Source organism: Heterocephalus glaber, unplaced genomic scaffold (assembly GCF_053883595.1).
Source record: "Heterocephalus glaber isolate CG9 unplaced genomic scaffold, H.glaber_assembly_v1.0 deba00001481, whole genome shotgun sequence".
In the NCBI taxonomy this organism is placed as follows: Eukaryota; Metazoa; Chordata; class Mammalia; order Rodentia; family Bathyergidae; genus Heterocephalus; species Heterocephalus glaber.
Window position 1 is genome coordinate 1,871,587 of NW_028258317.1, and position 13,040 is coordinate 1,884,626.

Genomic DNA, 13,040 nt, shown 5'->3' on the forward strand with positions numbered 1-13,040 from the left:
CGGTGACCAAATAATTGTGAAGCAGCCCGGGAAGGTAAAAATTCTAAGACATGGCCAATCATCTTGTAGTACAGCCCCTTTATAGATTGGTAACTCTATAGTAATATCAAAGTCTTCTTTCTTTGCTTAAATAAGACATTATTAACATAATAAGGTCATGTAATAATAATATAATGTAATGACATAATAATGTAATGACAATAAAAGAAAAAACATGAAACAGTATGCCCAAGAGATCTGACCTTACATTTTGTATTTTAAAATAACTACCTGGCAGACATAACTGTTAAAGCTCTTCATAAGGAAAAGCTATAAATCTACTTCTAGACCTGTATTATGGCTCCCATATGTACATTTGCCTGTTTTTGAATGACCTCATGGCTCCATTGAGTAGCACTGAAAACCAACTGGAGATTGATAAAAACCAAAAGCCATGAAACTGTCAAAGAGCCAACTTGAGACTTTTATATAAGGGTCCATCTATAGGGGATATTACAGCTCCAAAGATAGAAAGGGCCAAATATATTATTAGGGCTTTGGTTAATAGGCCCTGCATAAGCAGAACTGTCCTGTTGTCTCCACTCTTCAAACTCCAGACAAGATTTCAGAAATAGAAAGCAACAATATCAGGGGCCATGGTGACAAAGACAGAGATGATCAGACATCACCACTAGCAACAGGGGACAGAAAACCAGAAGGGGAACTATAGTGCTAAATCTCTCTACAGGTAGATTTCAAAAACCTACTACCTGGCCCCCACCTCCATACTGTAGTCCCTACCTGAGAGTCTACCAAGGAACAGGAAGGACAAGGAAGTGGAGATGAGGATGAATTCCTGAAACTATTATGGTGAGAGATGGGAGAAACCACAGGCATTGCTTTCATTAAGAGAAGGACATGTCACTTACATTCCCACCTCATCATTTCCCTAGTAGTGGCCTTGAAGATTTGTGATGCAGTATTTAAAAAAATACTATGATACAAAGGCTTTGAAAGAATGTACAAATTGGAGCAAAAATACTTCTTTCTCTTTGTTAAGACCATAATGTAAAAAGTATTCATTTGTATGTAGCACTAAAAAATCTCATTATCCTCCCAACCTACACATACAAATAATTCTGTCAGGAATTGGGTCACTCTTTCCATTCTGTAGATCTTTGAGCTTCCCCTGGATTTCCCACAGTGCCAGGGAATGCCAACTCTCCACAAAGGCCCAGGGCCATGGCTGAGCAGACTGTGAGAAGGTTCTGATCTTCAGCCACAAGTTACTACCCTAGATTTTCCCACTGTGGTTTCACCCTCTACAATAAGACAGGTCCCCTCTCCTATCATACAACCCTTCAAGTGATTCAAAGATATCTCTGTGCCTTCCAACTAAACAGAAAATAAAGGCTCTTCCAAGAGAAGGAACTGTATAAGATTCTAGTTATGCACTGGTGGAGACATGGTTGGATCTCAAGTATTCTAAGTAGGCCTAAGGCTGTTCCCAGAGCTTCCTCATAAGCCCTTTAATCCTGTGGCTCATCAGAACCACATCTCCCCACATGAGTTCAGGGCAGAGCAACCAGACCATCTCCAGTTAGACATGTGGTCACACAAGGGATCTGGATGCATGAGCTGTGTGTCTGTGTGAACAGACCTAGGTATATTAGATACTTCTGGGCATATCTGTCCTGCTGAAAATGTGTCCCCTTCTCTAGATTCTATCTTGCCTTCAGAAGAGTGACCTCTGGAGCCATTCTGGAACAATATGACCTGGCCTCTCGTCATAGGTGAGTGAAGGGAGTCTGTGATGTGACTGAGCTTGTGACACTTGAATGGAGAAACTTAGAAATATGGGGGGACAGCCATATTTGATTAGCCTTATGTATTAGTCACTTTCCTGTCACTGGGACAAAATACCTGACCCACTTAGAGGAAGAGACGTTTATATTAGCTCAGTTTCAGAGGTCTCAGTTCATGCATGGTTGGCTGGTTCTATGGCAGATGTGCATGGCACAAGAATGCTGCTCAATCCATGGCAGCCAGGAAGCGGAGAGAGAATGGAGGAGCCTGGAACAAGAATACACCCTTCCAGGCCACACCCCCAGTGATGCACCTCCAACCAAGACTCAGCTCCTAACAGCACATGAACTTGTCAGTGGATAAACACTGATGAGCACAGCACCCCCAGATCTAATCCCCTTCACAAAGCCCCACCTCAGTGACTTCTGGGGGACATTCTAGATCTAAACCATAGCGCTTCATGAACCAGCACAACAGAGGAAGCTAGGTAGAGAAATAGAAGAGGAGAGAAAGAGGGAAGGAAAGAAAGGATGCATATATAAGATGGGCAGAAATATGAAAGACAGAAAACATTCTAGTGACTTTTGGTGTTTTCCTTAGGCCCAGTCTCGTTTGTTTCTGATTCTGTGAGACATCCCCATGTCACTATTATAACTCCTTCTCCTCTTTTCCTTGAGCTAGCTCAAGCTGCTATCTATTTCTTAGAACCCCAGGCTCCCCCATCATACTTCTCATGTAATATCCAGCCATGGATCTGGTATTATTTTACCCTTCAAATCTGATTAGCTGCATGAACAGAGAATGAATAAAAGAAAGGCACCCAGGTCTAGAAAGAAAAACATTAACTTATTCTAAACTCTTTTTTTTCCATTAAAAAATAAAATAAGAAATAAAATGTCTTTGGTCCTAGTGGAATCTGAGGCATTCCATGTTTTTGACCCAAGAAGATCATTTTACAAAGGTCCCTAATAAGCCTAGTGGAGAAATGTCTGAGGAAGGCCTTAGGTGGGCACAGGAAATTTCCCTGTTCCATGGAGCTATCAGTCAGTCCCTTATTAATAGAGAACCAGAGGAAGAATCATTGCCGATTTGATGGAGTTATATCTTCCATCTATCCCAGAACATCTTTTCTCCCATAGTGAGAAGCCTGTGATACCAGAACCTTGCCTTTTCTACCCGCTTATCCCCATCATGTAGAGCATATTATCTAGTACAGATTAAGTACTTAATATTTGTTGAATGCCTGGATGAAAGAACAAGTACACCTCTAAGAGATTCCTAAATGAGGTGTAGAACCCAATAGCTCATTCACAAATTGTCAGTGTGTGTGTTGGGGGTCCATTCATTCAACCAGATAACATGAATGTTCATTCATTCAGTCATTCAAGAAAAATTATTAAGCACCTACACTACAGACTGAGATATTAGGTAGCCCTGCTCTGGGTTAATCTGGCCCCACTTGGCGGATTACAAGGCTGACACCTCTCCTGACAGTGACAGGAGTTGGAAGTGGAATTCATGCCTGGCATGAAGCCAGAGAAGCATTTTTAAATTAAAACTAGGGTGACTGAGATAAACCCACAAATTAGACTGCAATCAGGATGCTGTGTTATACTGAAGAGGTCCTGGGGTGGTTAGGAGCCAGCCAGGACAAGCTACAGGCAGTAAACTTTGAAGTCAAAGAGTTCCAGCATGTGCACTAATTGAAATATCCAGGCACTTCAACAGCAGCCCCAGGACACAGTATTTCAGCAATGAAAGACAGGTCTACAAAGCCACTGGTGGATGCTGAGCAAAGTACTGTTAACAGGAAAAGGCCAGATACATTTTCTCCAGTAGGCGGATTCTCTCAAGGACTACAACAGAAGGAGACTTGAGCTTTCATTTTTTTTCCCCATTAAGTTTATTGGTACATTTTAGGTATAAAATACAGTTACATTCATCATTGGGATCTTGTACCTTTACATGACGTATCTTGGTTCTTATTTTTTTCCCCTTCCCCTGCCCTCCCTTCACACCCTCTACCCTTCCCTATTTGCAAAGACTTTGTTTCCATTTTTTTCCTTTTCTCATATTTTTTCTTTCCCCTTTTTCCTTTCTCCTACCCCTCCCACTTCCGCTGCACCTTTAGACCTTTTTTTCCTGTTACACAATATCAATTATACATTTTTAAAATTGCAATATCAAGATCTAGGAGACATTACCACAGATTTTACAGAATTTCAAAGGATATAGAAAGCATATTTCAAAAATCTGTTTTGAAATAAATTTGACAACTTCTAAGAAGTACCTTGGAAGACAAATTAATGAAACTAACTTGAGGAAATATAAAATTTGAATAGTACCTATTAAAGAAAGTATATTTCTAGCTTGAAAACCTACCTATATGACAACAGCAGGCTTATATACATTTTAACTGTTAAATTATATCAAACAATTAAAGCAGAAAAAAAAAGGAACACTTCTCCCCTCATTTTAGGAACTCAACATTGTGCTAATACTAAAACTGGATAAAGATAATAGAAGAAAAAAGTATGAACATAGATAGAAATTTGTTTAACAAAACAAACTCTTAGAAATCAGATCTGGCAGTATGTAGAAAGTGGTTTTGTTATAGGGATGGCAGTGTTGGTTCAGCATTGGAAGATCCACCCCCAAAGTCATCATTTTAACAGAGGAAAGGAAAAAGCCATATGATCCTGTCACTAGTTGGAGAAAAAGTATTGGACTCAATTCTACAGCTGTTCATGGGAAAAGCTTTCAGGAGACTAGAAGTAGAACAGAATCTTCTCAACAGATTAAAGACATGTACTCCATACTTCAAGCGAGAACGCTTTATATGAATGGAGAAGATACAATGTTTTCTCCTTAAGGTGGGGAACAAGGGCAGATATGCTTACTCTTTATCTGTCCATTAAACTTTGAAACCCAGGCCCCACCAAAATAGTATGGCAATAAAATGACACAATTAGGATAGGGTTGGCAAGGTAGAAGCAAAATCTTTACATGTAGATGAAATGATCATCTACAGAGAAAATACTAAGAAATCTCTAGGAACCCCTAGAGCTTGTATTTGAATATAGCAGGATCAGAAAACACAAGGTATATATAAAAATTCAGGTCTATGTATACTTGCTATAAATGGAGAATTGGATATTGAAATTTAAAAGTTATGTAGGAGTACAAAAGACCTAGAAAAGTTAAAAAAAAAAAACAGTGTTGGAAGACGTTTAGTACCTAATTTTAAGACTTCTTCTAAAGCTATAGTAATCAAGGCAGTGTTGGTGTAAGGAAAGACATATAGATCATTGGAATAAAACAGAGAATCTAGAAATAGAACCACACATATATGGTCCATTGAGTTTTGAAAGATTGTTTAACCTTAGCATTTTATAGAATATAAACTCAATTCAAGAGCCGAGGAAGAGATAGTGTTTTCAGCAAACAGCACTAGAACACCTGGTATCTACATATAAAAATTAACCTCAACCCTTTTTTTCCATACATGAAAGTAACTTGAAGGGATCTATGAACCTAAACATGAAAGCCTAAAAGTATAAAACTTTAAGAAGGAATTATAAGGGAAAATGTTTATGAATTCAGGGTAGGCAAGAACTACCTAGGATACAAAAGACATGATGTATATAAAAGAAACAAATTGATAAATGAGATTCCATCAAAATTTAGAACTTTAAATGACATCATTAAAATGAAAAGTAGTCCTTAAACAGACCATATTTAAAATGCATATAACCTATGACCAGAATATATAAAGAATTCTTAAAAAAAAATGTAGACATAAGAAGATGATAAATAGCCAGTACAGCACAAGGAAATGTGTGCAACACTAGAATCAGAAAAATACTAATCAGTACAATAACAAGATTGAATTATACACTCATTAGGGAGATGAAGTTAAAAGTTTTAAAAGCCTTGTCATGACTTTTTCTTTTTGTTGGATTCTCCCCCTTTGCATTTAATTTGTCATGCCCAATGGATTCATTCTGCTGGGTTTCCTGGGGTTGTGATCCTCATTGTCTTTTCCTAGGGTATTGTCTAAAATTTTTTGGAGTGCCAGTTTCATATTCATGAAGTTCCTGAGGTGCTCTTTATCATGCAAGTATCTTGTTTCTCCATCAATTTTGAAAGATGGTTTTGCAGGGTACATCAGTCTGGGTTGGAGGCTGTTTTCCTTTAGGGCTTGAAATACATCCCTCCAAGCTCTTCTTGCCTTCAGGGTTTGCATTGAGAAGTCTGCTGTGATTCTGATGGGCTTTCCTTTGTATGTGATTTGTTTCTTTTCTCTATTTGCTTGTAGAATTTTGTTCTTCTGTTGGATTTCTGGAATCCTAACTATTATATGCCTATGTGTAGATTTTTTTTTGATCAAGACTATTTGGAGTCCTATATGCCTCACTTATCTGTATGTCAAGTTCTTTTCCCCTGCCTGGGAAGTTTTCTGCCATCACTTCTGTGAATAGTGTTTTTATGTCATCTGCACTCTCTCCTGTTTCTTCATTGACTCCAATCAGTCTTATGTTATTCTTCTTTGCATTGTCTAGCAGCTGCTGGATTGATTTCTTGTGTTCTTTACAATTTTAAAGCAAATTTTCTTTTCCTCCTCACTAATTGCAATCTTTGCTTCTATATCTGAAATTCCATCCTCACATTGGTTCATTCTGCTGCACAGACTTTCAATGGTTTTTAATCTCCTGGAAATCTGTTTGCATCTGTTTTATTGATTCCATTTGTTTCCTATGTTGGGATTCCATCATGTTCCTCGGATTCTTTATTTTTTTATCTGTGTCCTCTCTAGATTTATTAATCATGTCTTGCACCATGAGCAAAATCTTTGCTGTTATCTGAGTAATTATTTCTGATTTCATTTTTCCCAGATCCTCTTTTGTTGCCAGTTCAGAGAGTCCAGGTGGTTGAGTATCAGATTGTTCCATCTCATTTCCCTTTGGGGTTGCTGTAGGTGATCCAGAAGTCTGTTTTTGAGGCTTGTTTACGTGTCTTCTCATTTCCATGGCGGGGGGGGGAGTGTTTCTGGCACCTGCGCAGCTCACCTTCTCTGCCCTAGGAGCTTGGGATGGTGGCAGGGGAGCTTCCTTCTGGGTGCTGGGACAGGCTCAGCTGCTCTGCCCTAGGAGCTTGGGATGGCAGCGGGGGAGCTTTCTTCCAGGTGCTTGGGACCAGCTCAGCTTCTCTGCCCTAGGAGCTTGGGATGGCAGTGGGGGAGCTTCCTTACAGGTGCTGGAACCAGCTCAGCTTCTCTGCTCTAGGAGCTGACTTGAGCTTTCTTACACCTTGGATGGAAGATCTGCTCACCAGCCAGAATCCCATACCAAAGGAGCACCTAATATGGCTAGCAGCTGTGTCAAGTCTGTTCAGTGACTGTCTGGGGTTGGTGATATCTTGGGTAGAAAATACTGAGGCAGGAAAGAACCTTCTCTTAAGGTCCCAAGAAACTCTGAGATCTCTTGGTTTTTAAAATTTCATTTCCTTTGTCCAAAGCCTCAAGCTAGGTCAGCAGCAGGATCTGCGACAGCACTAGGACATTACCAGGTGACAGCATCCCACCTCTGAGAATCCCTGACACACTCACAAGGAGACCTACCAAATCGATGTCCTCCTTTGGAAAAGCTTTCAGATTAAGTCTAACAAATCAGAGGACTTAGGTCACCATCCGACTTCAACCACATCTGAGTGATTTAAAATAACTTTTAGAGCCAGGGATTTAGCTCAGTGGTTTTCCTGCCTGCTGCTCAAGCACAAGGACTGGAGTTCGATCCCCAGTACAAAATAAAATAAAATAAAATAAAATAACTTTTAAAAGGAGATTCCAAAGGTATAAATTTGGCTAACTTAATTTTAATTGTGCAAGTCATGTATGAATACATTTGTGATATCTAAAATTTTAATAATCTCAGCCAAAGTTCCTCTTCTCCACCCCTCTAAGTGTCCCAGTCCCTTTTTTATGTAGCTATGTAAAACATATATATGTATGTAATTTTTCATGTCAGTACATATTTATCTACATTGCCATTTGTAACTGCTACATCCTGTTACACACCCTTGATATATCACTTTCGACCTATTTCCGATTGAATTGTTCCCAGTATTTATTATTACACCCAATTTATAGTACACAATTCTAAACTTTCTAATCCATGTCTCCTTATGTACATGTTCTCATTTGAATTTTAACATTTTTAAGGGCTTATTTTTGGTGATCGGTAGTCTCACTGCACCAAACAAATCATGACAGTTTATTCCAACTCAGAGGAGTTGATCTCAATACATGCAGTGTGACGGAGAAGCAAAAGACAACAACAACAAAATAACCTATATGATGCATGCATATAATTCAGATGTTATTTTATGACTCTGTGTGTGTGTGTGTGTGTGTGTGTGTGTGTGTGCTCGCGTTTGAGTCACTTAGAGGTTGGCAGAGTTCAGTAACATGTGTTGAAGGAGAAGCCACTGGAATGAGGGTTCCCCTTGCATCCTGTGCTTCTGAAGAGGCAGACCTATCCATGAAGGTAAAAGGCATGACTGGAGATACATGAAGTTGAGATTGACTGGATCACAGTCTCATTTCCTAAGCTGAAAACCTAGAAAAGGGTCCATGTTCTTTTCAAGCAGCTTATGGGATGGTATGAAAATTTGGCAAGTACTTCTGGAATCAGGTTGGGTGTCTGAACTTCATTGCTTTTCTTCCCCATTTCTCACCCGGATTATATGAATGTGAAAGCCTTTTTGCAATTTCCCTTGAGGTAAACTTAAAATTCATGATATGCCTTGAAGAAATGTAGGTACAATTGATTAACTTACAATTAAACTGCATTGCACTTAATATTACAAATCCCCTGTTGATTTGTTGTCACCTCCATTACTTTTACATAATGTGCCCCATAAAATACTCTGCAGTTTTCACCTTTTTAGGAAGCAGTCAAGTATTGTGGCATTCCTCAATTCACCTCTCAAATCTTAAAAAAAAAAATGTGGTTTTTCTGAGTTTGGGACTCTGCAAAGGAGCTTTCTAATGGAAAGATGGCTTCTCATGTAATTCTCAGTTTTTTCCTCTGGCTGGTTACAGCTATGAACTTGTAGCCAAAATGGTCATTTCCATGGCAACCAAATGTTCCAAGTGCAATAATGAATTTAGATTTCTCCAAAGAATGGGAAAGGAAAATGTATTTCACAGAGAACAGGTACCCAATGATAATTAACTCTCATTGTGAAAGTATGGATTAAGTAAAATATCAAAGCCAACAGGCCTTAGCATTTTTTATAAAAGGCTTACCAATTTAGGAGGGGGTAAGATTGATCAAAATCTTTCTTATGAAACTTTTTATTAAAAAGGCACACAATAAAATCAATGTTTAGCTACATGTGTTCTTTTGAGGCAAACAACTTTGAAACCACCACCCAGATAAAAATAAACAGAACTTCCCAGCCACGTCCAGAAGCCATGCCAACTTCAATCTTCTCCCTCCACTCAAAACCAGCCACAACTTCAGTTTCCATATTATCAAACCCTGTGATCCCTGTAGTTATGAGATACTGGGATTCAGAGTCATTATTTGCACCATTAAAACATTACATAGTCACCAGCGCTTATACAGATGTCATCCGGGATACAAAGCATCATGCCCACGAATGTGAAGTTTTCATCAGAAACAGCATGGCTTAAATATGAACTAAGTCTCTCCACAGGTTTTTGTGTGACCTTGGACAGCTTTCTCCCAGACCCCGAGTGCACTACACTCACCGTAGCAGGCCCTGAGTTTGGGCTGAACACTGGAACATTCGCGGATTAGAATGGGAAGGCAAGCCGTTCTCCAATCCTTTGGCCCCAGATGGCCACGATGTAGATGATCCTCACTCCTTCCACCAATCTAAACTCACAAAAGAAGACTTCAGGAAACTTCTCACGACTCCACGGGCTGCACCTACTTCTGCCCCACCTTCTATGTCACGTCATCATGAGATGCCAAGAGAGTAAAATAAGGATGAAGACCCAGCTGTACGAAGGAGGAAGAAGAAAAGTTATGATGCCAAACTATGCCAACAAGAAATTGAGAGAGAGAGAGAACTAGCAGAGAAGTACCGGGACCGTGCCAAGGAACGGAGAGATGGTGTGAACAAAGATTACGAGGAAACTGAACTTATTAGCACCACGGCTAACTACAGGGCTGTGGGCCCCACTGCTGAAGTGGACAAATCAGCTGCAGGGAAGAGAAGACAGTTGATCCAAGAATCCAAATTGGGTGACACGGAACATACTCATCTGGTGAGAGGCTTGGATTTTGCTCTGCTTCAGAAGGTATGCGCTGAGATTGCCAGCAAAGAGAAAGAGGAAGAGGAACTGATGGAGAAACCCCAGAAGGAAACCAAAAAAGATGAGGATCCTGAAAACAAAACTGAATTTAAAACACACCTGGGCTGCAATGTTTACCGTATGTTTTTTAAGAGCAAAGCCTGTGAGCGGAAAGAGCTGTTCCTGCCAGGTCGCATGGCCTATGTGGTAGACCTGGATGATAGTATGTGGACACAGACATCCCCACCACTCTTATCTGGAGCAAGGCTGATTCTCTCACCATAGAGGCCCAGGCTACACTGACCACAAATGACACTGTCAGCAGCAAGCTCATTCAGATCATTTCATACCTGAGGCAGGGGACCCTCAAAAAGAAGGCTAAAGGGAAGCCGGAAGAGAAGAAACCTCCTGAGGCTGACATGAACATTTGTGAAGACATTGGGGATTATGTTCCCTCCACAACCAAGACACCTCGGGACAAGGAGTGGGAGAGATTCTGGGAACGGGAGTGTGATCGGGAGAGAGACAGAGACAGGGACCGAGAGAGGGAACGAGAATGGGATTGGGAGTGGGAGCAGGACCGAGGGGGGTGGGGGAGGAAAAGAAGGGGCACAGCTACTTTGAAAAGCCAAAAGTGGATGATGAGCCCATGGATGTTGACAAAGGACCTGGATCTGTCAAGGAATTGATCAAGTCCATCAGGGAAAAGTTTGCTGGGTCTGCTGGCTGGGAGGGTACTGAATCGCTGAAGAAGCCAGAAGACAAAAAGCAGCTGGGTGATTTCTTTGGCGTGTTCAACAGTTATGCGGAGTGCTATCCAGCCACGATGGATGACATGGCTGTGGATAGTGATGAGGAGGTGGATTATAGCAAAATGGACCAGGGTAACAAGAAGGGCCCTTTAGGCCAGTGGGACTTTGGTACCCAGGAGGAATACAGCGAGTATATGAACAACAAGGAGGCTTTGGCCAAGGCTGCATTCCAGTATGGTATCAAGATGTCTGAAGAACGAAAAACCAGGCACTTCAAGGAAACCAATGACAAGGCAGAACTTGATCGCCAATGGAAGAAGATTAGTGCAATCATTGAGAAGAGAAAGAAGATGGAATCTGATGGGGTTAAAGTGAAAAGACCAAAATACTAATCTCCAGTTCCTACCAGAGAATCTCCACATGGATGTTCTTTCTACTACTTTCTTCCTGCAATTCCTAGTAAGGTTGCAATGTGGGGTTTTTTTTCCTGAATGTATATAAAATTTTATTGCATAATCATTTGATTCCATTAAAACTGATTAACCTCCAAAAAAAACATTGTGTAGTAAATACATTTGAACCCAGGGTCTTTGCACTGAGCTACATCACCAGACTTTTTATTTATTTTTTATTTTGAAAAGGGTCTTGCTAAATCACTGGAATTTGGGACCCTCCTTCCTCAGCCTCCTGGAATCCTGGGATTACAGGCATGCACCACCACGCCTGACTGTAAATAAAAATTTTTAAAGGTTTTTTTATACCTTTTCTGTTTTACTGCTACCCACAGTTACTAAGCATATTCATTAGAGCATTTTTAAATACCTTGTTTCATTCCAAAAAAATGTGCGAGGTGAACATATGGCTAAGAAATGTCTCCCGCCAGGGGGAGCTACATCTTTATGTTCTCAGAGAGCTGGCAAGACTTGGAGCTCAATTATCAAGGCATTTCTATGAATGAAGTCAGAATATGCGGGAAATCCACTTAATGACTTCTTTACCTTGTTGCACATCACAAAAAAAAGGCCTACCGGCTTAAATTCAATCCCCAAAGCTTGCCAGAAGTCCTGGTGAGTGGCAGGTTCCAAAAGTCAATCTATATTTCAACAACTGCTTTTCCATTAACAACCAAAGTCCATGAAATTGAGAGGGGGGTCAAGACATTTAGAACACACAAAGGGGCCCTGTTTTCAAACCTAAATGAAATACAGCTGGTTTACAGCGGTATTACTTTCTCTGCATGTCAAGTCACAAACAGAATGAAACTTTTAATGCCACCACTATGATGTGGAGGAATTCTGAACAGCCCTCCGAGTACCGAGATTATCAACTACTTGCTTTCTGGATTCCATTTTCTGGCCCAGTGTACATTATACAATTCATCACAGAGGCAAATTTCCACAAGCTCTGTATCATCTACTTTTACCCCATTGTTGTTTTTTTGTTTTGCTTTCATTTTTCAGATTTTAAAAATCTGAGAAAAAGAGCTATGAGGACATCTGAACTCTAATTACAGAGGTTTTTAGATTAAATTTGCTACCTCTGTGGGTCATGGCTATTTACACTTCCCTGGTCTGAGGGTTCTCAACATGACAGGCAGGCTCGGCTGCTAAGCATGTGTTAGAGACGGCAGGACATTACGCATATGCATGGGGACTCCTAGTTCAAAACTGACCTGAGATCAGGCTAAAAAAATCAGCAACTGTGCCCAAGAGTCAACTAAATATCCACAAAATGCTAAACAGAATATCTTCACGTTTTAAGCACCTATTGCAATCTAAATTTTAACCATAGATTTATAAACTCAGCTTGCATTGATTAAAAGAGTTTTGTGGTAGATGCCATTTTATCCTTATAATTTTATGTGCCTAAGATTTATTCCCTACTGTACTGATTTACTGATTTGGAACATTTAATGAAAGTAAAAAATAATCTGGCTGAATAAAACTGGGAATAGACTACATCCTGTAGTTTGTTGTTGTTTTATAAAGGCATTAGTACAGCTTCCAGGCAAACTAGTAGTTCAGTTTCAGACTTGCTAAAAAGTATAGGACAATTCTGAGAATATGGGCTCTCGAATCAGACAGCATCAGGATCTGGAAGAAGGTTTAGGAATTTTCTTACTCCCTACCATGACTCTTCTGTCCTTATAGTCAGCTTTTTACTACTGTAATCAAACA

General features: G+C 40.1%; 1 protein-coding gene and 1 pseudogene across 7 annotated transcripts in view; one reads left to right on the forward strand and one right to left on the reverse strand.

Annotated features, from left to right (window-relative positions):
* Positions 1 to 13,040, reverse strand: part of Palm2akap2 (PALM2 and AKAP2 fusion) — a 504,788-nt gene that overhangs the window by 315,071 nt on the left and 176,677 nt on the right. The gene's annotated exons all lie outside the window — the stretch shown is intronic.
* On the forward strand, positions 1,751 to 11,279 carry LOC110350006 (protein Red pseudogene; annotated as a pseudogene).